At 31.8% G+C, this 26042-nt stretch overlaps 1 protein-coding gene across 1 annotated transcript in view; it reads right to left on the reverse strand.

Annotated features, from left to right (window-relative positions):
• Positions 1-26042, reverse strand: part of LOC114335514 (ran-binding protein 9) — a 106228-nt gene that overhangs the window by 79606 nt on the left and 580 nt on the right. The window lies entirely within an intron of this gene.

A 26042-nucleotide genomic window follows, 5' to 3' on the forward strand; every position in this document is an offset into this window, starting at 1 on the left:
GTATTCAAAAACATATTACAAAATATTTGGAACTTAATAAGCTCGAGATTCGTGATAAATTTAAAGTCGAATGTAACTGATGGGCCAATGTTGTATGATTGCCAAATATTCATGTATGAGTAGTTAAGTGAATGGGTTACTATAAACTTTGGTAACCGAAGGCCAGTGTGTGCCACCAGTGACCTTGAGGCGTCCAAGAAACAATCGACAATGATTAGAAGGTTCGCTGCCTAATAAAATTTCCATTTATTTTTAAGTTAGACATAATATGTTTTATAATGTATTTTTTAATGTTTGGTAGTATGCTTAACATACAAAAATAATAATCAGCTGTTTGATGAAGCTGAAAATGAAGAAAATTGCTCTATTGAGAGCGAGAAAATACATTTTTTACGCAAACCGATTTTAAGCTTTGAAAATCAATTTTCTTCAACCTAATTTTTGGAATTTTTCACGCGCAGTACCAATCGTTTTTATTATTTTAATATTTGTTATGAATATCTTAATGATAGGAAAATTTTTATCGAGAAAGAGATGCGAAAGAAAAAGGTAAGGGTTCAAAGATTACCACCCGATTGCTATAACTTCGTCGCAAATGCCGGTCAAATTTGAAATTTGACCGGTTTTATTTCAGGAACCACTTCTCGTAATGGACCGCGATAGTCGTGACGTCAAAACGCCAAAAAAAGGTTTCCAAACACATTGTGTCTAGCTACACGCTAAAATGTACGCAAATAAAAAAGTTAAACTTCATCAAGCTAGTGACTATTTAGCGTGGGCAGTGACTGTATATTTTGATACACGCTATTTTGATATGTTTAGTGTTTGTTTGATAGAAAAATATTTGCTATGACCTTTAATTCTACCTAACTTTTTTATTTGCGTACACGTTAGCGTATACCTAGACACAATGTGTTTGGAAAAATTTTGACGTTTTGTCGTCACACTATCACGGTCCATTCAAGTTCTTTTTCTTTTAACGACGTTTTACACCTTCGGCAAAGAATTAAGGATTTGCATGAAATTTTAGTATGTTAGAGTTTACTTCAAAAAACTAAGACTTGATTTTTTAAAAATTGTTTTACCGTGCCGTTTAATTACTATTAAGGGTCAAAGTTAAATTTTAACATGGGCTCTTATGGGAATTCTTAAAAAGTTAATAACTTTTGACCAAAATTTACGATTTTTAATTATTTGTGCTTAAATTAAAGGTTTTTTTGTAAGGAATAACATATTAAAAAATGAGGATTGTTTACCGTACTATTTATTTTTAATCTATTTATTATAATTAATTCCGTAATTTATTTCGTAATTTCCGTAATTTATTATAATTTATTTTTATAAAGTATTCAATACTGAAACATATGATTTGAGTATTCTGCTATAAATGCATTTTTACCAACTTTCGCTTGCATATAAGTTTCCCCCCTTTCCTCTGATAGGCATACCCCGCAACGAAGGTGTAGAACGTCGTTAAAAGAAGCATCCTGTCGAGTCTTTTCCAATGACGTTTTTCGAATTTAATTTAAACTAACAGTTACCGAAATATTCTATTTGTTTATAAGCTTAAAAATTGTTATTCTTCTTAAAAACTGTTATATAAGTTTAAAAAAGTATACATTCTATAGAGTATGTTAGATAGATGGAGTGCTTTTTATGTGTAAAAAAATTGGTAAACTTTTATATGGTCTAGTTTTTGTTGTGCAAGATTTGATAGAATTTAAATTAAAAAAAATAAGATTGCAAAGTTATTACGCGAAATCTATTAAACCGATTTTAATGAAATTTGGTTGACTGTTTTATTATATTAAATATACAGGGTGTTTGTAAATAAGTATGAGAAACTTTAAGGGGTATAACCCTTTACAAACTCCCTGTATATAAAAATGTATAAACATTTTAAATTTCTTTGCAACACGAAAATGCAGCAGCTGCATAATGCTCTGGTTAAATCGGAGAGTGCAGGAAGAGTCTATACCGGTTTCGGAGGTCTTTTCCCCCGCATCAGTAGTCCCATATCCTCTTCTCTCCGATTTTTTCAGGCATCATACTTTGGGCCTTTCCCAATAGGGATGTTCACTAATTTTTAAATATAGTTAAATTCAATAGATTACAAGGTATATAAAAACGTAACAATCATAAAACTGTTTAAAAATGTATATTTTTTAAGATAAATGAGTTCATCATGTTGATTTTCTTGGAGGTTAGAAAAACGGTACCCTGCAGCGAGGCTACGGTCTGCGACGTCAGCAGTCGTAACGTCTTTGATCGACGACTAGTTTTGTATACTTATTTACTCAGTGTATTTGAATGTGCGCAGTTTTTTACGTATTTAATTATTAAAAATAAAGCCAAATAAGTGATGTTTTGTTCCTGGGTGTGTAAATACATCAAAAAACAGTTCTGACAAGATTTTTATTACCGTTCCAGCCAATTTAAAACAGAAAAAGAAATGGTTTGTTGCAGCTAGAACTTAAAATAACTAACTTAAAGAACTAACTTAATAAAATAAACATTATAGAAGTTTTCCAGAGACTTTCGGCCCTTGGTAATAATGTAATTGTTCTTTCTGCATTTACATTTTTCAAAAATACTTATTAGTTTTCTCAGGATTTGAAAAAAATGAATGAATTTAAATAGCATTGGACCAAGATTTTGCACCTACCCCCTTAAAGAGTAAATGAAAAAGTTTCGGGACCTCAAATTTGTATTCCTTAAACTGGGATATTCCTAAAAACGGGATTCTAATAATACATACAGTAAAAGTAAACCTTGAAATAACTACATGTGGATGTAGGTATGACTTTATATTATTAAAATCATTAATAATTTAGTGAAAAGATTGGTTGAAATGAAAATGTATAATACCTAAGTTCAAAAATATTTTTTACCTTGGAACAGTTGTCAACTCGAAATACGAAACAACCGAAATAAGATCTAGAGTTGAAAAGGACATAGCAACATTTAACAACATGCATGAGAAATATTTTCACCAATTGCGACATAATATCTCTCCCACTAAAAATGGGGCTGATAAAATGTTATTATTTCTGGTCTTGCTATATGGCGCAGAGGCCTGGACAATAATGGAAACATTAATGAAAAAGCTAGAGGCATTCGAGATGAGGGTGTACCCACGTATCCTCAAAATATCCTGGGCGACCCACACCAACGTACAGGTATTGCGTCGAATGGGAAAACAAAAAGAAATCTCTTTTACAATTAAGAAACGAAATCTTAAATATTTCGGTCATATCATGAGGCATGATAAATATCGTATACTCCAACTGATAACGCAAGGTAAAATAGACAGCAAACGCGGACCCGGAAGAAAAACCACTCATGACTTAAAAACTTACGCCAATGATTTGGACAAAAATCGATCGAGTTATTCAGAAACGCCTCAAATGAAATTAAAATTGCCATGATGATAGCCAACGTCCACAACGGACAAGGCACATGAAGGAGAATAAAAATATTTTTAATACACCTAACCAAGGTAAAGTAATAACCAGCCAATGTATGTATACAATATGCATGCGTACAATGCATGCATACAACTTTCTCTATTTTTTTTGTGGAGTATTAAGCATTTATTTTTTTAGCTTAAAGAAGACATGGAAAATTATATGGACTATACACTCAGTAAAGCTGTGGTAGATTTATTTTTTTACAAGATGCCAATAAATCATACACCATTGTTACATCTATACTACAGTCAGTAGTTTATACGAATCGGCTTTCTGAAAACCTTCTTCCCTTTTATTTGTTTATTTTTGTAAAACCCAAAATATGTCCTTACAAACAGTCTATCCACTTTAAACTAAACAAATTCACTGTAAAACTCCACTTTAACCATGATAAAACAAGAAGAGAACAAAATAAAATGACCTGAAACGTCAAACAGGTAAACAGTAACACTATGAGAATGGCGCGCGCTTGGGGTATGCAACTAGTGACGTCAGGCCAATAGAGAAGCGTTCTTGAAATTTAAAATAATGCTAGATTTCTAATAAAGATTTTTTATAGAAAGGCTTTTTCAATTTTGTTGAAATTTTGGACAATTATTCCTAGGGTGTTTCTTAATCGTTTTACATGTTTGAAATGACTTTTTAATTTTTTGTGAACATCCCTATTGCAAAGAAAGAAATGTCACGGGTGAACTAGAGCCATCTACCCAAAAACAAAGTAAGTTATCACTCGAAGTAGCACAGAAAACGACAAAAATATCGTTCCCATACCACTAGATTGACAACAGGTGGAATACTTTCTTTGGTTACACCTCCTGAGATTTTCAAAATTTATAAATCATAAAGGATGCCGAGGAAATTAAGATGAGAGAATTTTAAATAATTCACAACTCATCTGCTCAGCGTGGTAAAAGTTCCAACAAGAAAGATTCCTTAATACTTCTACAAAAGAGTAAATGAATCAAAAATGTACAAACATTTCAATTTCTTTGCAACACGAAAATGCAGCAGCTGCATATTGCTCTGGTTATATCGGAGAGTGCAGGAGGAGTCTCTCACCTTAATTTCCTCGGCATCCTGTACGCTTTATAAATTTTGAAAATTTCAGGAGGTGTAACCAAAAAAAGTATTCCACCTGTTGTCAATCTGGTAGTATGGAAACGATATTTTTTGTCGTTTTCTGTGCTACTTCGATTGATAACTTACTTTGTCTTTCGGTAGATGGCTCTAGTTCATCCGAGACATTTCTTTTTTTGCAATTCGGAAAGGACCAAAGTATGGTGCCTGGAAAAATCGGAGAGAAGAGGATATGGAACTACTGATGAGGGGGAAAAGACTACCTCCGCAACTGGTATAGACTCTTCCTGCACTCTTCGATTTAACCAGAGCATTATGCAGCTGCTGCATTTTCGTGTTGCAAAGAAATTTAAAATCCTTTTGTAGGAGTATTAATCTTTCTTGTTGAAACTTTTACCAAGCTGAGCAGATGAGTTGTGAATTATTTAAAATTCTCTCATCTTAGTTTCCTCGGCATCCTGTACGATTTATAAATTTTAAAAATCTCAGGAGGTGTAACTAAAGAAAGTATTCCACCTGTTGTTAATCTGGTGGTATGGGAACGATATTTTTTGTCGTTTTCTGTGCTACTTCGATTGATAACTTACTTTCCCTGTATATACTTTCTAGGCGAATTATGAAGGCCCTAAGTGCAATCTAAGTGGTTGAAAAACATTTAATAAGAAAAGTATTGTTATTTAATGAATTAAAACATTTTGAAATATAATTTTGATAGAAAAAGGTAAAGTTTTCAATTCTAATAGCAACATTAATAATATTGAAAAATATTAAAAATATTACTAAAAGATTTTTAAATTGAAAACATATTGGTCCATTTCCCTGGTGACACCTCCAAGGCTTCTAAAATTTGCAAGCCATATGGATGCTGCAGTGAATACAAAAGGAAAGGAATTCTAAACGTTGCAATTCACAACCCCCGTCTGCAGCTTGGTAAAGTTCCAACGGAAAATGGACCTAGTTACTCTATAGGAGTAATACTAATTAAAATAAAAATACAAATGTATACCATTTTTATTTTTATTTTTATTTGATAGAAAGTTCTTATACACTCCCCGGTACAAAATTCCGCCACTAAATAGGTATTTTTGATTAAGTTTGACAATTTATAACTTTTTTATTTTTATTCCGATTTTCAAGATTCTTGCATCAGCTGTAGGTACATGTATTGAAATCGTTTGATTATTATTCTGGTAATAAACAATTTTTGCTTAGGCTGCTCCTACATTGGCTCCGTATTTCTCCGATCCGATCCGACGTCGGATTGAAAACAAACTCAAGCTATTAAAGCGCAGTGCCTACACTGCAGTGGGAAGCCCGATCCAATATCAGATCGGAGAAATACGGATCCAATGTAGGTGCAGCCTTTTAATACCGTGAGTTTGTTTGTTAATGCAGCCAATGTAGGTGCAGCCTTAGATTGCATTATACGGGGCGAATATAAGCGTTGTATTTTCTCATAACTTTAAAAAAATCTGTGGAAAAATTGAGAAGCTGATTTTGTTTCATAGTCCTTTCGTATTATCCCGGAGGCATCCCCAAGATTTTGTTTTTTGAATTATCCGAATATCTCTTTTCTTGTAAGAGCTGCACAATTTTTTTGTAAATAAAAACACTGATTGACTCATAAACAATAAACATGAATATCTTGTATAGAGATTGGATTGATAAGATTGGAATGGCCCGTATGCAGCCCAGATCTCAATTATATCGAGCATTTATGGGATGAATTGAAAATAGCTATTCGCCGTCATCCTAGGCCTCCGGAAAATTTGGTACAGTTAAGGTTGGCGCTGGTAGAGGAATATCGGACTATTCCCCAGGCAAGGATAACAAATCTTATTCATTCGATGCCAAACAGATTGCGAGCAGTCATTACTGCGAGAGGTGGACATAACTGCTATTGAATTGTTTTGTTGTTAATTTTGTTTTGGTTTGTTAATTTTAGTGCGTTTGATATTTTTAATTAAAGAAACCTTCAAAACAGTGATTTTACTTACAGCTTTTACAAGAAAAGAGATATGCAGATAATTAAAAAAAGAAAATGTTAGGAATGAGTCCAAGATAATAAGAAAGGACTATGAAACAAGATATCGATATTTTAATGGCGCGCTATGAGGCGTAAGATCGGCTCACAGACAAATAAGTGAAGAAATTCGTAGCCAAAATATGGATATCTTAGCCAAAAATAAACTTACGAACATTTTCGTAAGCTCAAATTGTTCCTTTTGAGTTCTTCTATCATTATTGTTAATTAAAGTATAAATGTTTATAGCTCAAATTTGCTTGAAACCCTTATAAACAAATTAATGCACAATTTTTTTAAGAAAATTATAACTTCAACGGGTATAACTTTAAAACAAATGAAGATAAAGTAATTTAATAAACTTTGTTTGGAATCCTATTAATTAAACTTTAAAAATGAGACCTTCTAAGGCTCATTTGGATGCGTAGAAGCCGAGTTACGATCGATAAAGCTTTGAAAAATACTTATTTTGCAATTTGCATTGTGCACTAATTTTACAATATCTTGAGTTCTAATCTTTGGATTTAAGTTTAGTAAATGTTTTTTCTTCGGTTTTTATTAAGGAACACATTTTATTTGAAACATTTTTGTATCTCTTTTAGTTTATGAGCCAGAGCCTTATAAACAATTAAATTGTTTATAACAATTTTTTAACCACTCGGATTGAAATCCACCCTCGAAATTCGTAATCAGCAGCCAAAAATCCATAAGAAACCGTTGAGTTTGTCCATCAGAATTGAAAAGGACACGGTGACCTCTATTTGGTGCCTAGACTAATAATAGTAAGTGAAGATTGAAATATTTTATATTTATTAAAACAAAATATATTACACATATAAAGAGATTTATAGCAATCATTACTATTGTTATAGAAATGGGTGTTTTTCACAATACGACTTCCTTCTGCGTTATATTTTCCTAGATAAACGAATTGTTTATCGTTGTAAAGAAATATCACTACAATGCAGACTAATAAAAACAAGATTTATGCGTTTAGCGGCATAATACATTGTCACTTCTCACTTATATCTAGTTTATCGAATACAGCGTATTAACAAATTCACAATTTAATAATTAGGTGGGTGTCCAAAATTAGTTTCACTTAAAAATAGCCACTTTTACGCACAGCCTGAAAAGTAAATCAAAGATGCGTATTTTTCCAAAGCATAAGTCGCCATTACACGTGTATCCTTGATCAGGTTATATTATGTTGTTATGAATAACATGTATGCAAATAATAAAAAAGTTTAATGCAACACGTTTATCTCTACTGCATAGTTTCCAGGAGAAAAATAAATTAAGTAATTCCTAGAAATTTTTAGTTTTGTTACTAACGGTGGTATCTCGATTCTAAACAAAACTGGAATCTGAAATTATTTTGTGCGCTTGATAATAATACTTATGTATACAGTGGGACCTCGATTATCCGTCTCTCCATTAACCGTCACCTCTGTTAACCGTCAGGGTACATACAGAAGTTGTATTGACTACATAATCAAACATTTTAATGTAAAAAAATAAAAAAAGTTAATTTGATTTGTGGTGAGAAATCGTTGAAATGGCAACAAAGGCGGACCAAACAGATTCAGAAGGTGACACAGACTTGGAATTTGACTGTAGCTATGTTGATGAACCTATTGTAACTGACAAAGATTTGCTTAAATAATCTAGAGAAGCTGCATCGCATACGCAATAATTAATCGAGTGGTATAATCAACAAGAAGAAGCCAATAAAGTAGATTGCATGATCGTATGCCGATTAAGAAATTCAGCCGTCGCAAAATGTGAAGCAACAGTAAAACAAACAAAGATTTCAGAATATTTTTAAGTTGATTCGATTGTACGAACACAAATCCCTCTTATATCGTCAAACAAACCATAAAAATGAAATTTGAGAGATGTACTATGAATTTTTAATTTTTTTAATGTTCTGTTAACCGTCTTTTCGATTATCCGTCATACTCTTGGTCCGGTGCCCTGACAGATATAGTCTGTTCGCTAAACTCAGACGCAACTTTCTAGATGTTTTAGTCGGTAATTTTGCCAATTTTAGTAAAATTGGCAAAAAATAATTACTAAATAGTTAATAATCACTAAATAGTTAGTAATTTTGCCAATTTTTGCAAAATTGGCAAAAAAACAAAAAAATTATCGACTAAAATATCTAGCCAGTTGCGTCTGAGTTTAGCGAACCGACTATAATCGAGGTTCTACTGTAATACTAACAGGAAAATAAATACCTGATCTCATGTAAAAAATGTTACAGAGTTTAAATTTAAAATGAACTATACATGGAAAGAGCATGCCTTATTGCACTAAAACAAAATAATAGCATAAGCATAAAGCCGGATCCACATCAATAAAAATTTATGTTGTACGTTGTATTTGACACAAATTTGCTCGTGTGCGTTGAAATTTTTGTTGATGTGGACTGTGCGCCGCAAGGATTTATGCAATAGCTATTTGTATAACAAAAGAGCAAAGTGCTACTTTTCCACACGAGAATGAAGTTTACTGCCCGACGCGTGGCGGAGAGCAGTAATCATTCAAGGGAGGAAAAGGCACTTTACTCCCATGTTATACAATATGATTTTTCCACCTTCCTCAAATAGCAAGTCATTTTTTCATTTTTAAATAACTTATTTATGTAACTAACTAACAAAATTTATTCCATCCATCCAATGGCACTACAGCCCAAATCGAGCCTTGGCCTCCTTCAACAAGCTTCTCCAATCATTTCGATTTACCGCTGTTCTTTTCCATGAACGCGTTCCCAGGAAGTTCCTGGCATCCTCATCGACTTCGTCTTCCCATCTCTTTTTAGGTCTTCCAACAGGTCTTCTTCCCTGCATTCTTGCATTCAGCAATTTTCTGGGGATTCTATTCTCATGCATGCGGACCACGTGCCCTGCCCACCGTAATCTCTGCAGTTTAGTGTATTGTGCTAGAGTTGGTTCGCTATATTGCTCGTATATTTCTCTATTATACCTAATTCGCCAGTTGTTATTTTCACTTATTGGGCCCAGTATCCTACGTAACACTTTTCTTTCAAACACATCTCTTTCAAACAAAATTTATTAGAGAACTAAAACTAACAAGTAGGTACAGTATAACTGTCAAATATAAGTAAAATTATTAATGTAAACATTGTTAAATCAAAATGACAATCTACTGTTTTTTACCATTCTGCAATATAAATGCGTTACAATGTATAGATACTTACGTAGTAGAAAAGAGAATATTATATAGGGGCGTCAATAAGTTATTTCATCAATGACATACCATGACGTCACTTTTACTTTTACTCCCTAGGGAATAAAAGTACTTTGTCTCCCTATGGAGGAAAAGTACGACTTTGATCCCTACAATCAGGTCAGGAAATGTATACTTTCGGTAGAGGTAGGTGGAAAAAGTATTTTCGAGGCGAACAACACACGCTATCGGTCGTGCTGTCGGTTTTTCAGTCGACTTGAATTGAAGCTAATTCTAGAACAGGCCAAGACTCACCAGGTGTTGTAGAGTCAATGATGATGATAAGGTCAAACTTACGGGATCATAAGACACAGCAAATATTATAGACTAGAGGGATCACCAATTAGTTTTCCTGAGGGTCCGTTTCGAAAACCTAGGACACTTCCGGGGTCCGGATTTATGCTGCCTGTGTCTGACTGTTCTGATTCGGTTTCTTTGTGGATTCTTGTTAAAAAATATCACCTATAAACAAATCAGAAGGGTGCCAGGCGAAGTTTTTGGGCAGAAATTGTTTAATATATTTTTTAACAAATTCAAAACATCACCTTTTTTGCCCGCGAAAATATGTTTTTAGCATTATTGGGTCATCTTAAATAAAAAAGATCTGTCATTTTATTAAAACTTAGGAGTTTTCAAGCATCGCAAATGCATATTTTCGCATTTTTCAGATTTTAAATCGCTTCTAATTCGAAAACTATCAACTTTTCAGAAATATGACAAGAGACCTTTATATAATTACCCAAGAAACCTAAAAATTTTTCGAGGTAAAATAGTTATTTCTGAATTTGCTTAAAAAATTGTTTCACCCAGCACCCTTCTGATTTGTTTAAAGGGGAATTTTTGAACAGGAATCCGCAAAGAAATCGAGTCAGAAACAGTTTTCATACGAAAGTGGCCTCACACATGGACTAATATGGAAAGAAAAACTAATAATATCTGATTGTTTTTTGGTTACTGTATACTTTTCTGTAAGTTTTCCTGGTACAATAAATAAAATATAAATTCATTGTGTATTGTTTTGATGTTATCAGTATATTTTAAAAATTAAGAATTTATATTTTGAATGCTAATGAAGTTTTTAGACATCTTCAATTTTGTAGAAAGGAAACTAAGCAATTTAAAATAAATAATCATAGTACAAAATGCTAACTAACATGTTATCTTTTCTACATTAGTTTCAATGCAAGGTGTTTGTTGCAAACTTATTAATTCTGAAAATTATTTTAATTAAATGCACATCTGAAAAGTACTGACCAGGAGCTAGCAACGTCGGAAAAAAAAATCATTTTAAGACGGCTGATTCTTTCATATATTGTTCCCTATGCTTCCTCGAACACCGTACCGACCATCTGGCTACTGATACAGGTTGCGTTCATTACTGCGCAGAACACTTGTACAGGTAAACATATCGAATTTAAAATTATTGTAAGACGGAAAATTTTTTTGTCATTACTTTTTAAATATTATTAGAAATATGAACTGTAATTGCCAGACATTTCTGTGGTTTAAAAAGTAATGACAAAAAAATTTTCGTCCTAAAGTAATTTAAATTCAATCTACAGGGTGATTGATGAGTGTGATAAAGCTCAGTAGATCCGCTATAGTAATAGATAGCAATAAAAGTTAATAATAAAAATTGTGGCCAACTTTCAGCTTCACATTTCGAAATTAGTTAGATTGTTACAGGATGTTCGATAACATAGTGGCAGATCAAACTTTTGTTTTTTTTAATGGAACACCCTATATTTTATTTTATATTCGAAATCCTCCTAACTTCCCCATCACAAAAATATAAAGGTTTGTTATGTTATATAGGGCTTTTACAAAGTTATAACCAATTTTTTATGAAAATCGAAACAAGTTCAGCTCCCTGTATAAATAAAAAAAAGCACAACAGGGATGGTTTATTGATGCCATATTTTTTTGTTGATTGGGAAAATTTTTAAGAATTGTTGATACGTATTGCTAATTTTCCTTATATCGAATACAGGGTGAGTCAAAACGCAAGTACATTCTTTTCTCAGCAATTTTAAATAGAACACCCTGTATTTTATATTACTATCGAAAAATATCATTAGAGTACTTTAATTTTTGTATAATATTCCCTATGCCTAAATTTCTCAGTTTTCGAGATATTTTCATTTTTCAGATCAAGTTATTAATTAGGGTGTTCTATTTAAAATTACTGTGAAAATAATGTACTTGCGTTTTGACTCACCCTGTATTCGATATAAAGAAAATTAGCAATATCAACCATTTTTATAAATTCTGACAATCAACAAAAAAATATGGCACCAATAAACCATTGCTGTTGTGCTTATTTTTATTTATACATGGAGCTGAACTTATTGTGATTTTCATAGAACATTGGTTATAACTTTGTAAATACCCTGTATAACATAACAAACCTTTATATTTTTGTGATGGGGAAGTTAAGAAGATTTCGAATATAAAATAAAATATGGGGTGTTCCATTTAAAAAAACAAAAGTTTGGTCTGCCACTATGTTATCGAACACCCTGTAACATTCTAACTAATTGTGTAATTTGAAGCGCAAAGTTAGCTACAATTTTTGTTATTAACTTTTATTGCTATCTATTACTATAGCGGATCTACTAAGCTTTTTCACACTAATCAATCACCCTGATTTTGTGTTTACCTGTACAGGTGTGCTGCGCAGTAATGAACACAACCTGTATCAGCAGCCACATGGCTGGTACGGTGTTCGAGGAAGCATAGGGAACAATATATGAAAGAATCAGCCGTCTTAAAATGATTTCTCGAAAACGTTGCTAGCTCTTAGACCATACGTAACATATAGTACAGTAGAGAGGAAATGAATATAAAAAAATGCACATGACAATCTTATATCACAGCTTACTTAATTTCAAAATTAATGATTAGTAAGTATAACAATAAGGGGAAAAACTCTTTACAAAATTAAATTATCAGAGAGAAAAATGACATTTTTTATGTACAACCTGTCTGAAGTTTGGAGTGAGTTTAGTGCAACTGAGTCTCATTAGGGAGTTAATGTCTGGTTGCACCAACAGATCTTAAGCTTAAGTCGAGAATATCATAAGAATTAATATAATATAATTATAATATACAATTATATATAATATATATAATTATATATAATATATATATATATATATATATAATAATATAGATATAATAATATAGATATAATTGATAATAAGGTAAGAATCTAAAATTATGGTGCAACATTGTATACCGAGTGTTCCAATCAATCAGTGCTTTTTTTCTCAAAGTTCGCAACACCCTGTGGAACATTCTAGCATTTATAAGATACTGAAATTAAAGCCCAACCATAGCCTCAGGTTTTCTTAACAATCTATTTTTTGATTGATTCGCTTATGTTGGATAATAAAAATGTTACGTACTTTAACAACTAGCCATGTTTTTCATCAACACAGGATGTTTTTAAATAAGTATGACAAACTTTAAGAGGTAATTCTGCATTAAAAAATAATGACAGTTTGCTTTACAAATGTATGCCCGGAAATGCTTCATTACTGGGATATGGGATATTAAAATTTTTCTTACAAATTGACGATTTATTTATTACTCTAAAACCAGTTGAGATAAGACATATGCAAATGAAATTTGGTGTGTTTTAAGAGGTAGTTATTACACACACACACACACACACGGGTAACATGACCCGTATAAGTGCTAATGGTAAATATACAATTCTTTACTGTATGCCAAAAAATGTGTAATAACTACCTCTTAAAAACCAGTAAATTTCATTTGCCTATATCAACCGGTTTTAGAGCAATAAATAAATCATCAGTTTGTAAGAAAAATTTCAGAAACGAAGCATTTATGGACATATGTTTATCAAGCAAACTGTCATTATATTTCAAGCAGAATTACCCCTTAAAGTTTGTCATGCTTATTTAAAAACACCCTGTATTGATGAAAAACATGGCTAGTTGTTAAAGTACCTAACTTTTTTAAGGTCCAACATAAGCGAATAAATCAAAAAACAGAATGTTGAGAAAACATGATGCTATAGTTGGGTTTTAATTTCAGTATTTTATAAATGCTAGAATATTCCACAGGGTGATGCGAACTTTAAAAAAAAACACAGTTTGATTCGTACACCCGGTATAGAATGAAAATTTACCTGTTTAGCAACAATATTATTACAGCGATATTGTTAAAGAATAAGGCTATCGGGCTTGATGGCTAGTTGAAAAACAGGGCTAGTTGTTGATGTAAAACATGGTTAGTTGTTAAAGTATACTGAATTCGCTCTGTGACTAGACGTGACTGGAAATTACTACACAACCAAACATACCTACCCGCTCACATAGTCGAGGAAATGAAGCATTTTGGCTCGAAATTTTTTCGTCCAGCATGGATTTACTTGAAATGTTCACAGAAGGTAGGAAATAGTCCAAGGATCATTTTCTATATCATGCTGCTGTACGCTAAAACCTTGTGGGTAGTTGCCACCCCATCTCGGGGGTGGTGATTTTTTATTACATTTTAACCATGTAGATCGATGTAAAAAGTAATTTTAAGAAAACAATGTTTTTTACATTTTCTTTGTAAAACTAATATTTTTCGAGATTCGTGGTTGAAAGTAACAGTTTTTCGACGGAAAAATCGACTTTTTTAGAGGGTTTTTTGAGAATAACTCGAAAAATATGCATTTAATCAAAAAAACTGTAGATATCAAAATTGTATCTTTTAGTAACACAAACAAAACTGTTTTTCTATAATATTTGTACGACCAATACAAACCGAGATACGGCATGTTAAAGGTTAGCTTTTTTCGTCAAATGCATAATTTGAAATAATCAAAGCCAAATAACGGGAAAACTTTGCATTTTTCCAGAAAACCTCACATGATGTTTTTTCAAGCATACAATAAGATCTTTCAAAAAAATAATAAAAAGTTTCTAGCATAAAAATTGAGCAACTTATGATACAAAAAAAATATTAGGTACCTGTTTTTCTCTACGAAAAAAACAGTGAAAACAACCCCCTAACTACCCTTGTAACTAAAAATTGGTCTTCGCCTTTCTGAATTTCCTTTTATATTTATATTGTTAATACACCCAAGAAGTTTGACCTATTTAAAAGGCCTAATTTTAGAAAAATTGGAGTTTAAAGAAAAATTGATTTTTTGCAATTTTGCATTTTTTATCATTTTCTTCAAAATATCTCCGAAAATACTGGAGATACGAAAAAAATGATAGACTACTAAATTGTAGCTTTTTTAATACCTAAATTTTTCTTATGCATAGATTTTCATTACAGTGAACAGTTAGCGAGATATAGCTGTTTAAAACATCTATTTACGAGCAAACATCCCCTTATTCGAGCCCTTTAAACCCACCTCAATTAAAAATTAAGGGATCTAAAGGAATTTAATTTACACAGTCTTATTACTCTTCAAAAATCCTACAAAACTATTATTAAAAAAACTTTTTATCTCCAAAAATGAAGGAGCTATGTTTATAAAACTAATTTTTTTTTCGAAAAATTCGAATAGTCTCCCCTTATAGAGCATTTTTAATGTACCTATATAATACAACAGAGCCGGTTCGTATACTGGATGACTAAAAAACTATTTGTATGTGTATTTTTATATATTTGTAAATTCCAAGTTTCTTGTAAAAGGTATATATTAAAATACCCTAAATAAGGGTCAAAATACAAAACGTTTTCGGATTAAGGAATCCATCATCAGTGTTTAAAAGCCAAAATTTGCATGCCTGAGCCACCAAAATGTATAGGGTAAAAACCCTTTAAATGTAAATAATAAAGATGTTTTACATATTTATATAAAATTCATCGGATGTAATAGATAAACCTGGATGTTACCCAGGGCAACACAGGACTCTCCCCACGTGGTTGGAACTTTTTTTGGTGAAAACCTCACATATTGGATTTCAATGGCCAACTGACAAGTCTAATGGCCAACTACTCTAATGGTCTAATGGCTAATGACTCTAATGGTCTAATGGCCAACTGACTTGTCAGTTGGCCATTGAAATCCAATATGTGAGGTTTTCACCAAAAAAAGTTCCAACCACGTGGGGAGAGTCCTGTGTTGCCCTGGGTAACATCCAGGTTTATCTATTACATCCGATGAATTTTATATAAATATGTAAAACATCTTTATTATTTACATTTAAAGGGTTTTTACCCTATACATTTTGGTGGCTCAGGCATGCAAATTTTGGCTTTTAAACACTGATGATGGATTCCTTAATCCGAAAACGTTTTGTATTTTGACCCTTATTTAGGGTATTTTAATATATACCTTTTACAAGAAACTTGGTATTTTTGTGATTTATGGTATACAGCCAGCTACAGGAAGTTTATTTTCCTCGTGGAATTTGTAAATTCGTATTTTTGTGTAAATAAATGTTTTTGTATTTTTTAATTCTACTTTTTTTTCTGTATAGATCTATTAAATTGTCTACTTATAAAAATTGCAATGTTATTAAGGGTGGTTTTTAAGGGTTGAAATATTATGATATTATATCCTAATGCATAAAACAATCATTATTTAACCAGTCACAACCAAATTTTACCTATATTACAGTTTACAATGTTTTTATATAATTTTTGACAATAAGGGTTTACACCCCTGAAAATATTCAACGCCCTTGAGCATGATATAGAATATGAAGTACAGGGTAAGATGATCCTAACCCCAAATTTTTATGTAAATTGATGCAAGCCGAAATTATTCTTTTAGGATAAGTAAACTTTTCATATATAGCTCCAACAAGGGTGGTTTTAAGGGTTGAAACATTGTGATATTATATCTTAAAGCACAAAACAATCATTATGTACTAATAAGAACCAACCCAACCTATATTGGGACCAACACTGTTCCTTATTTATATAAACTCAATTTCCAATCTACCTTTAAAATCAACGCTATTTCTATATGCTGATGATACAGGACTCTTGTATGCTGAGAAAGATCCCAAAAAGCTAGAATATGCTGTAGAAAAAGATCTGACAGATATAGATGACTGGCTCAGATACCACAAGCTCTCACTTAATATGAGTAAGTGTAGTTACACAATAATTTCAAATACAGAAGAACACAGAGAGTTACAGTTAAACTATGGAAAATTCAAATTCATTAAAAAAAAATGTTACCAAATACCTTGGCTTACACAATTACACATAGATAATCGACTGACATGGGAACAGCATATATTGAACACATGTCAAAAAATAGCTCCAGCAGTGGGTATGCTTGGAAGAATTGCAAAATTTATAAGTATCCCACAGCGAAAAATGATCTATCACTCTTTAATAAATTCACATTTGTCATATCTAACTATCGTTTGGGGTAATACAAATCAAAAACAGCTACATCCTCTCATGGTGTTACAGAACAAGGCTGTGAAATATATATTTCAACTGTCAAGACTTCATCCAACTGACGACCTGTACTATCAGAGAGGAATTCTAAACATTGAGTCGCTATACACATTTTACAAGTTTGTACATTCATTCATCAAATTAAGCTTTCTCAAACACTTACAAATATTACTCTAAGACGTATAGAAGATGTGCATGACCATAATACCAGACAGGGAGGTAGTTTTCAAACCGTAAGAATGCGAACTACTGGTGCACAAAGAAGTATATACTCAGGTGGTCTGATTTTGTATAATAAGTTACCCACAAATATCAAAGACTGCAGGCTAGAAAGATTTAAAACTGAATTAAAAGAGTTACTTCTTACTAACTACTACAACAGATAGCTTTAATTGAATATAATTCTATAATAATTTAATACTAAATAATAATTTAATCATTTAATTTAATACAATTCTTTAATGAATTTATATAGGAAAACTCAGTGTAAAATAGTCTAAAAAGTTTTTTGTTATGTAATCTGTTATTATTATATTGATGTTTATTATGTTACCACAAAACCAGCATAGCTACGGCTCTTGGTTTTTTAATGTATTTTTTTGTATATTGTTATTATGTATTTTAATAAATGGAATAAAAAAAATAGTAAACAGACATAAATAACATAAACCGTTAGCCAATCAATAATAATTATTTATTTACACCATTATAATGTATTGATAACAAATGAGAAAATTATTTATTGTAAAAAATAAAAATATTTTGTAGAAATACATTCCAAAAAAATTTATGGGTTTAGTATACACTCCCACTATTTCTAATAATTCTTCTTTTTTAGTGAAAGTAAGTTAATTTGAGCTGTTAATAGTGTGAGGTAGGAATTTTTGTGCTGTATGTTTCCTATCCCGAATGTGTCAAAGTGAATCTCTGCAAAGTGAATTCAGTATACCTAGCTTTTTTATTATCCAACATAATCGAATCAATCAAAAAACAGAATGTTAAGAAAACGTGAGGCTATAGTTGGGTTTTGATTTCAGTACATATTTTATAAATGCTAAAATACTCCACAGGGTGTTGCGAACTTTGAGAAAAAAAGAGTTTGATTGGTACATCCGGTATACAATGACAATTGATCTGTCTAGCAACAATATTATTACAGCGATATTGTTAAAAAATAAGGCTGTAACAAATTTAAAAAAAATCACTTAAATTGGACAACAGGGCCCGGATTACGTACACTCGATACGCATCGTATCCGCCATGTTTTCCCATAGCGCCTTACGGGAAAACATGGCGGATACGATGCGTATCGAGTGTACGTAATCCCTATGCTGGTTTAGGAAATTTTACCCATTTTTAAGGTGGTGCCTTAATATCTTGGAAAAGTGTATAACAATTTTAGAATGTATTTAGGTATTATAAATAAACTGGTACTGAAGTTAAAATGTTTTCACTTTACTAGAACTTGCAACTATTCCATGTCATGGGAGTTTAGTTGAGAATGTGACTGATTTTGATTATGTGTAATAGAATAGTAGTGTTCCTTGAGTGTTCCACTTACTACTTCCTTTTCGATTTACAGCACTAATGACCTTGACTGTTTCAGCTCTCTGTCTCATGTCCATAAAGCAAAGTACAAAAAACAACTCTGGGGGTTTCTCTTGATTCAGACAAATTTCTCAACTCTCTAGGTTCATTTAGAATGCTAAACACGGTCGGGTTTCTCTTGAAACATATATAAGTCTATATCTAAGGTTAGTAAAAATGCAAAAAAATGAAAATCAATTTTTTTGGACAAGTTGGGTTTCTCAAACGACTGATTCAATGCTGTTTAGACCCTTATTGATGAGTAGGTACCTACAGGAGAAATATCTTATTTTTATAATCTGAAAATGTTTATCCAGTCATTCAAATATTAAAATCTTACTTTTTTATTATATAGAATTCACATAAACTGTCGTTGTAGGACTATAATTAAAGAACACATTTACAGATAGTAACTACATAATTGGTTTTTATTCCTTTAAGTATTCATGCATAAAATTACCATTAGTTAATTAACAGTCAAAGTTATCTTTCAATTGCTTAAATCAACTTTCTTTATTATATTTTTAAAAAATATATCAAGTCCACTTTTACTGTAAATAAAGTAAATCAATTAATTTCAATTCCAAAATACAAAACAAAGATTAAAGCTTGACTTTATTATTTTTAAATTACTTTAGTACCTACCTATTCAAGAATATCAAAACTGTTTTTACTATTAAACACATTTTTACAAAAAAAAACTTCAAAGGCATTCAGTGTAAACACCGGACTCAGACAGGGAGACATGTTGTCCCCATTGCTATTTAATCTAGGATTGGAATATGCAAAAAATCTATACCAGAGTCAAACCAGACATAACTGCCAAAGGAGCAAATATTGTTCTCGCATTTGCAGATGACTTAGATGTAGTAGTACAGACAATACTGGAAGTTAAGGATATAGTTTTGAACTTTGAAGAAGCAACACTAAACGTCAACCTGAAAATAAACCAAGAAAAAACTAAATACATAGTTGTGTTAATAAAGGAACTACGGTGAATAAGACAAAACATTACCTCAAATGATCATAATTTTGAGGTGGTCAAAGAATTCAAATACCTAGGAACAGCAATTACCAGAGACAAGACAGGAGAACGGGAGGTTGAAATACGATTATTGGCGGGGAATAAATCTTTCTTTGTCATTCAACATCTAATGAGGTCAAAGCTTCTCTCAAGACGTACCAAAATCCAACTGTACAAAACCTTAATATGACCAGCAGTGGCCTACGGCAGTGAAACATGGACATTGAGAAAGGAAGAAATCAATAGACTATTAGTACAGGAATGAAAAATCCTAAGAGTTATATATGGTCCTTGCAGGGACAGTGTGACAAAGGAATGGAGGAGGAACATTGAATAATAGACTAAGATGGGCAGGCCTTGTGGTACGGAGTGATGATGACAGACTGATTAGCAATGTGTTTTGGGAAAGACCAGATGGTAGAAGACCAGCAGAACGGCATAGAAAAAGGTGGAAAGATGCAGCCAGAGAAGACCTGGAGAAGATGAAAAAGTGAGGCCATGGTAAATAGTGGCACAGGATCGGAACCAATGCAAGACAATAGTAACCGCTGCAAAGACTCATGAAGACTTGTAAAAGCCAAAGATAATGATGAACAGAATAGTACTGAGTCTTCCTTTTCAATTTACAGCACAAATTACAAATGACCTCAGTGGCGCACCTAGACATTTGCCTTGGCGGATGGGGAATTTCCTATGAAACTCCAACCAAAAGACATGAAAAAGATAAACTCAAACCACACAAAAGACATAATAGTCTAGGCGCCAAACAGAGGTCACCGTGTCATTTTCAATTCTGATGGACAAACTCAACGGTTTCTTATGGATTTTTGGCTGCTGATTACGAATTTCGAGGGGGGATTTCGATCCGAGTGGTCAAAAAATTGTTATAAACAATTTAATTGTTTATAAATTGTTTATAAGGCTCTGGCTCATAAACTAAACGAGATAAAAAAAATGTTTCAAATAAAATTTGTTCCTTAATAAAAAACGAAGAAATAACCGTTTACTAAACTTAAATTCGACAATTAGAACTCAAGATATTGTAAAATTAGTGCACAATGCAAATTGCAAAATAAGTATTTTTCGAAGCTTTATCAATCGTAACTCGGCTTCTACGCATGCAAATGAGCCTTATAAGGTGTTCTTTTAAAGCCTAATTAAGAGGCTTCCAAACAAAGTTTGTTAAATTATTTAGTCTTCATTTGGTTTAAAGTTATACCAGTTTGAAGTTATAATTTTCTTAAAAAAATTGTACATTAATTTGTTTATAAAGGTTTCAAGCAAACTTGAGCTATAAACATTTATACTTTAATTAACAATAATGATAAAACAACTCAAAAGGAACAATTTGAGCTTACGAAAATGTTCGTAAGTTTATTTTTGGCTAAGATGTCGATATTTTAATGGTTCGCTATGAGGTGCAAGATTGGCTCACAGTCAAATAAGTATGTATTCTTCGACGCTTTATCGATCGTAACTCGGCTTCTACGCATGCAAATGAGCCAATATATGTGATATCCATATAAAAATGGATCGAGTTCTTTTGCAGCATCATCATTGCATATAAAACGAGCATTTATGATGTGGCGGCATACACACAATGACGGGCCTTGATGATGCTGCAAAAGAACTAGATCCACTTTGTATGGATATCATATAGATAATTAGACTCTGAAGCCTCAAAAAGTTTTAGTTTTACTGCCTACAAGAACAGACTTGTACCACCATTTAACTGTTAAAATTTCGCTAAGAACTTATGCAGATGTAAAAAAGCCGATATTCCCTGTATATCTCTATGCAGATTTGCCGATGCATGAAAAAAAAATGATTGTAAAAATAGTATTAATAAATAATATCAACTTACTGTATAGTTATACTTCGGAAATATTAGTTTTTAATGTTTTTTTCTCATTTAGTGCAAAAAATAGAAGACAAAGTAAATAGAATGAAAGGTGATACGAGGTACAGTATGATGATTTAATTATAAGAATTATATGATAACATTTTATTAGGATCTTCAAAAATGAAAAATGAAGATAACGTATGTATACATAGAAATTATAATTTGCATCAAGAAGTTAGCACGTGAACCTTTACGTGGTGAGCCGATCTTGCACCTCATAGCGCGCCATTAAAATATCGACATCTTGGCCAAAAATAAATTATGAACATTTTCATAACCTCAAATTGTTCCTTATGAGTTTTTCTATCATTATTGTTTATTAAAGTATAAATGTTTATAGCTCAAATTTGCTTAAAACCCTTATAAACAAATGAATGTACAATATTTTTAAGAAAATTGTAACTTCAAACCATAGATATATAATACTCTAGATTGCGCCCTGCGATCTTAAAATGGGTGACGGTTGCGACAGAGATAAATGAGCCTATTTGGTCGGTAGTCTCTTTTTAATTTAAGGGGAATATCGACGACGTGAATATCCCACTTTATCGAGTAATATGTGTTGACAGTTGGAGCGGGTGGCGACGGGAAATGGTCTTTGGTCTTCGGACGTGGATAATCGTGGTTCGAATCCCATACCAACTTTACTTTTTTTATTTTTATTTAATCAATATTGCGTTTATTAGATATTTTTACATCTGAAAAATGGACCTAATAGGTCTGGATCCCGCGTATGAAAAAAAAGTTGATTAATAGCAAGCTGAAAATTTGTTAATAGCTTAAGGGTGTCTAGTCGGATAAACTTTGATATATGGGAACACTGGAACAGGGGCAATTTTAATTGTGGAACAGGTTAAAAATTTGGAACGGTCACACCACGAAAACGGCACATTTATTTTGTCTGACAGAACAGACTTAAACTCTCCGAACAGATATTAAACTCTCATGCAAAAATCAGACTGCTATTTATCACCTGTCATAATTCCTGTCATTTGACATATTCCACATGTTACACTCATCAAAATGCCTATTTGGTGATAAATAGCAGTCTGATATTTGCATGAGAGTTTAATCTCTGTTCGAAGAGTTTAAAGTCTGTTCTGTCGGACAAAATAAAAGTACCGTTCTCGTGGTGTGACCGTTCCAAATTTTTAACCTGTTCCACAATTAAAACTGCCCCTGTTCCAGTGTTCCCATATATCAAAGTTTATCCAACTACACACCCTTAAGCTATTAACAAATTTTCAGCTTGCTATTAATCAACTTTTTTTTCATACGCGGGATCCAAACCTATAAGTAAATCTAGCAGATAATAAATATATGTATAGTAAGTTAATATTGGAATACATAATTTGTGAACTGCATAGTAAAATAAAAGTCATTCGTTATTAATATAAATTCGTCCTTATTCGAATGATGTGAATGTTTGTTTTGCTTCTACTTTTTAAAAAAATTGTAACAATAGTTTCATAAATAAAAATAATGTCTAATTACTTATAATTGAATCGGTCATTTCAAAAACAGCAAAGTCCACAATTTTCAGAAACTAACTTTTTGAGAGGAATAGACTCCTTTAAGATAAACGTTGTGTGCAAAACGACACCAGTCCAGTAAAAAAATTAGGAACAAAACTACAATATAACTCTGAATTTTGATGTCATCCATTTCATCCTTTGCTCTTCTGTAAAATTAGGAATATGTGACTCATGTTGTTTTTGAAATGACCGATTCAATTAATAAATCGATGGTACATTATGTTGATATTAATTATTGGTAATTTTTTACGAATATTTTTAACAATTACTTTATACTATTCTACAATTAACTTATTACAAAAATAACATTCGCTTTTATATTTTTAAAAATCTACAGGTACCTACACAGTTTTTCTTATTTGTTATATATCTCTTTGCATAGATTTACTTTAGAGATGTAATAATATCTAATAAACGCAATACTGATTAAATAAAAAATAAAAAAAGTAAAGATTGGTATGGGATTCGAACCAGGATTATCCACGTCCGAAGACCTATGACCAGTTCTCATCGCCATCCGCTCGAACTGTCAAACCATCTAAAATACTCGACGACAGAGTAGGATAGTGACGTCGTCGATACTCCCCTTGAATTAGAAAGAGACTACCGACCAAATAGGCTCATTTATCTCTGTCGCAACCGTCACCCATTTTAAGATCGTAAGGCGCAATCTAGAGTATTATATATCTATGCTTCAAACGGGTATAACTTTAAAACAAATGAAGATCAAGTAACTTAACAAACTTTGTTTGGAAGCCTGTTAATTAAGCTTTAAAACAACACCTTCTAAGGCACATTTGCATGCGTAGAAACCGAGTTACATTCCATAAAGCTTCGAAAAATACTTATTTTGCAATTTGCAATGTGCACTAATTTTACAATATCTTGAGTTCTAATTGTTAGATTTAAGTTTAGTAAACAATTTATTCTTCGTTTTTTATTAAGGAACAAATTTTATTTGAAATTGAAATTGAAAATTGAATTGAATTTGAAACATTTTTTTTATCCCTTTTAGTTTATGAGTCAGAGCCTTATAAACAATTAAATTGTTTATAACAATTTTTTGACCACTTGGATCGAAATCCCCCCTCGAAATTCGTAATCAGCAGCCAAAAATCCATAAGAAACCGTTGAGTTTGTCCATCAGAATTGAATATGACACGGTGACCCCTCTGGCGCCTAGACTATAAATAATAACTTATACAGTCAGAAAAATGAAAGAATACCCATGAACGATCACATCAATCACTTATTTTGTATTTTTGTCTTTTTCTATAACAAACGTTTGTTATTTATAGAAAAGGACAGCAAATACAACATAACGACAGCTTAGTGTGAAAATCTCGTATCTCATTTCACAGAAAATTTTACTGGAGAGACTTTAAACTTAATTTCTGCATACTATTGGGACCGTGCAAGTTCGGCAAAGCGACCTCTATTTCTACGCTCTGTACTTTTATTCGCACTTTTAATTATATTGGCCAATTATATTAATCCTGGTTGCTGGATAATTGTCAAGACCATAGTCCAAAAAAATAATAAGAAGAAAAAATAAGATGCAGGTTATGTTTAGCAAACGTAAACAATTGTATGTAGTAAATAAAATCAGTTATTAAAATGCAGTACTGCAAGCAAAATACAATTAATTAAATTTACCTTTATATAATAATTGCATATCATATCAATATTGTGGAGTAATATATAATTTTTCTGCGTCAATGACAGAAGGTATGAAATATACGTCAATTTGACAATTTCAATTGACAATATGAATTATTTAAGATAGTTGCAATATTTCTCCGCGACTCGCGCACGGTCGTTTCTCGTTTCCCTTTCCAAGTACTTGCACACCGCGAATAACTTAAAACAAAAAAACTATGTTTACATATTTTTTATTCTGAGTATGTTTAGATCATTACACATACATTTTTCATATATATTTTGGGTTAGAGTATGCAGAAATTCAGTTTAAAGTCACTCATGTAAAATTTTCTGCACAATGAGATACAAGGTTTTCACACTAAGCCATCGATAAGTGATTGATGTGTTCGTTCATGGGTAATCTTTAATTTTTCCGACTTTATGCATCAGGTTCCCTTAATTTTCCTAACTAGAAGGTTTATTGGGGTGAATTTGTCTGTCTATGGGTCTATGGTGTAATTTTGGACATTGTTGGGAATTACCCTATCCACCCCATAGATCCACCACCGAATGACCTTGATGGTTTCAGCTATTAAGTCATTATATTGTTGTTGTTGTTGTTTAGACCCTTATTGATGAGTAGGTACCTACAGGAAGAAAGATTCATACAGAAAGATCTTATTTTTATAATCTGAAAATGTTTATCCAGTTTTTGAAATATTTTAATCTTACTTTTTTATTATATAGAATTCTATAAACTGTCGTTTTAGGACTATAATTAAAGAACACATTTACAGATAGTAACTACATAATTGGTTTTTATTACCTAAGTATTTATGCATAAAATTACCATTAGTTAATTAACAGACAAAGTTATCTTTCAATTGCTTAAACCAACTTTCTTTATTAAATTTTTAAAAAATATATCAAGTCCACTTTTACTCTAAATAAAGTAAATCAATTAATTTCAATTCCAAAATACACAAAACAAAGATTAAACCAAATTAAACCTTGACCTTATTATTTTTAAATTGCTTTAGTACCTACCTACGCAAGGATATCAAAACTGTTTTTATTATTAAACACATTTTACAAATACACAATGTTCTCTTCATATTTTGGAATAACAGCTGTATGAGAT

This window comes from Diabrotica virgifera, chromosome 1, assembly GCF_917563875.1.
Source record: "Diabrotica virgifera virgifera chromosome 1, PGI_DIABVI_V3a".
NCBI classification, from domain to species: Eukaryota; Metazoa; Arthropoda; class Insecta; order Coleoptera; family Chrysomelidae; genus Diabrotica; species Diabrotica virgifera.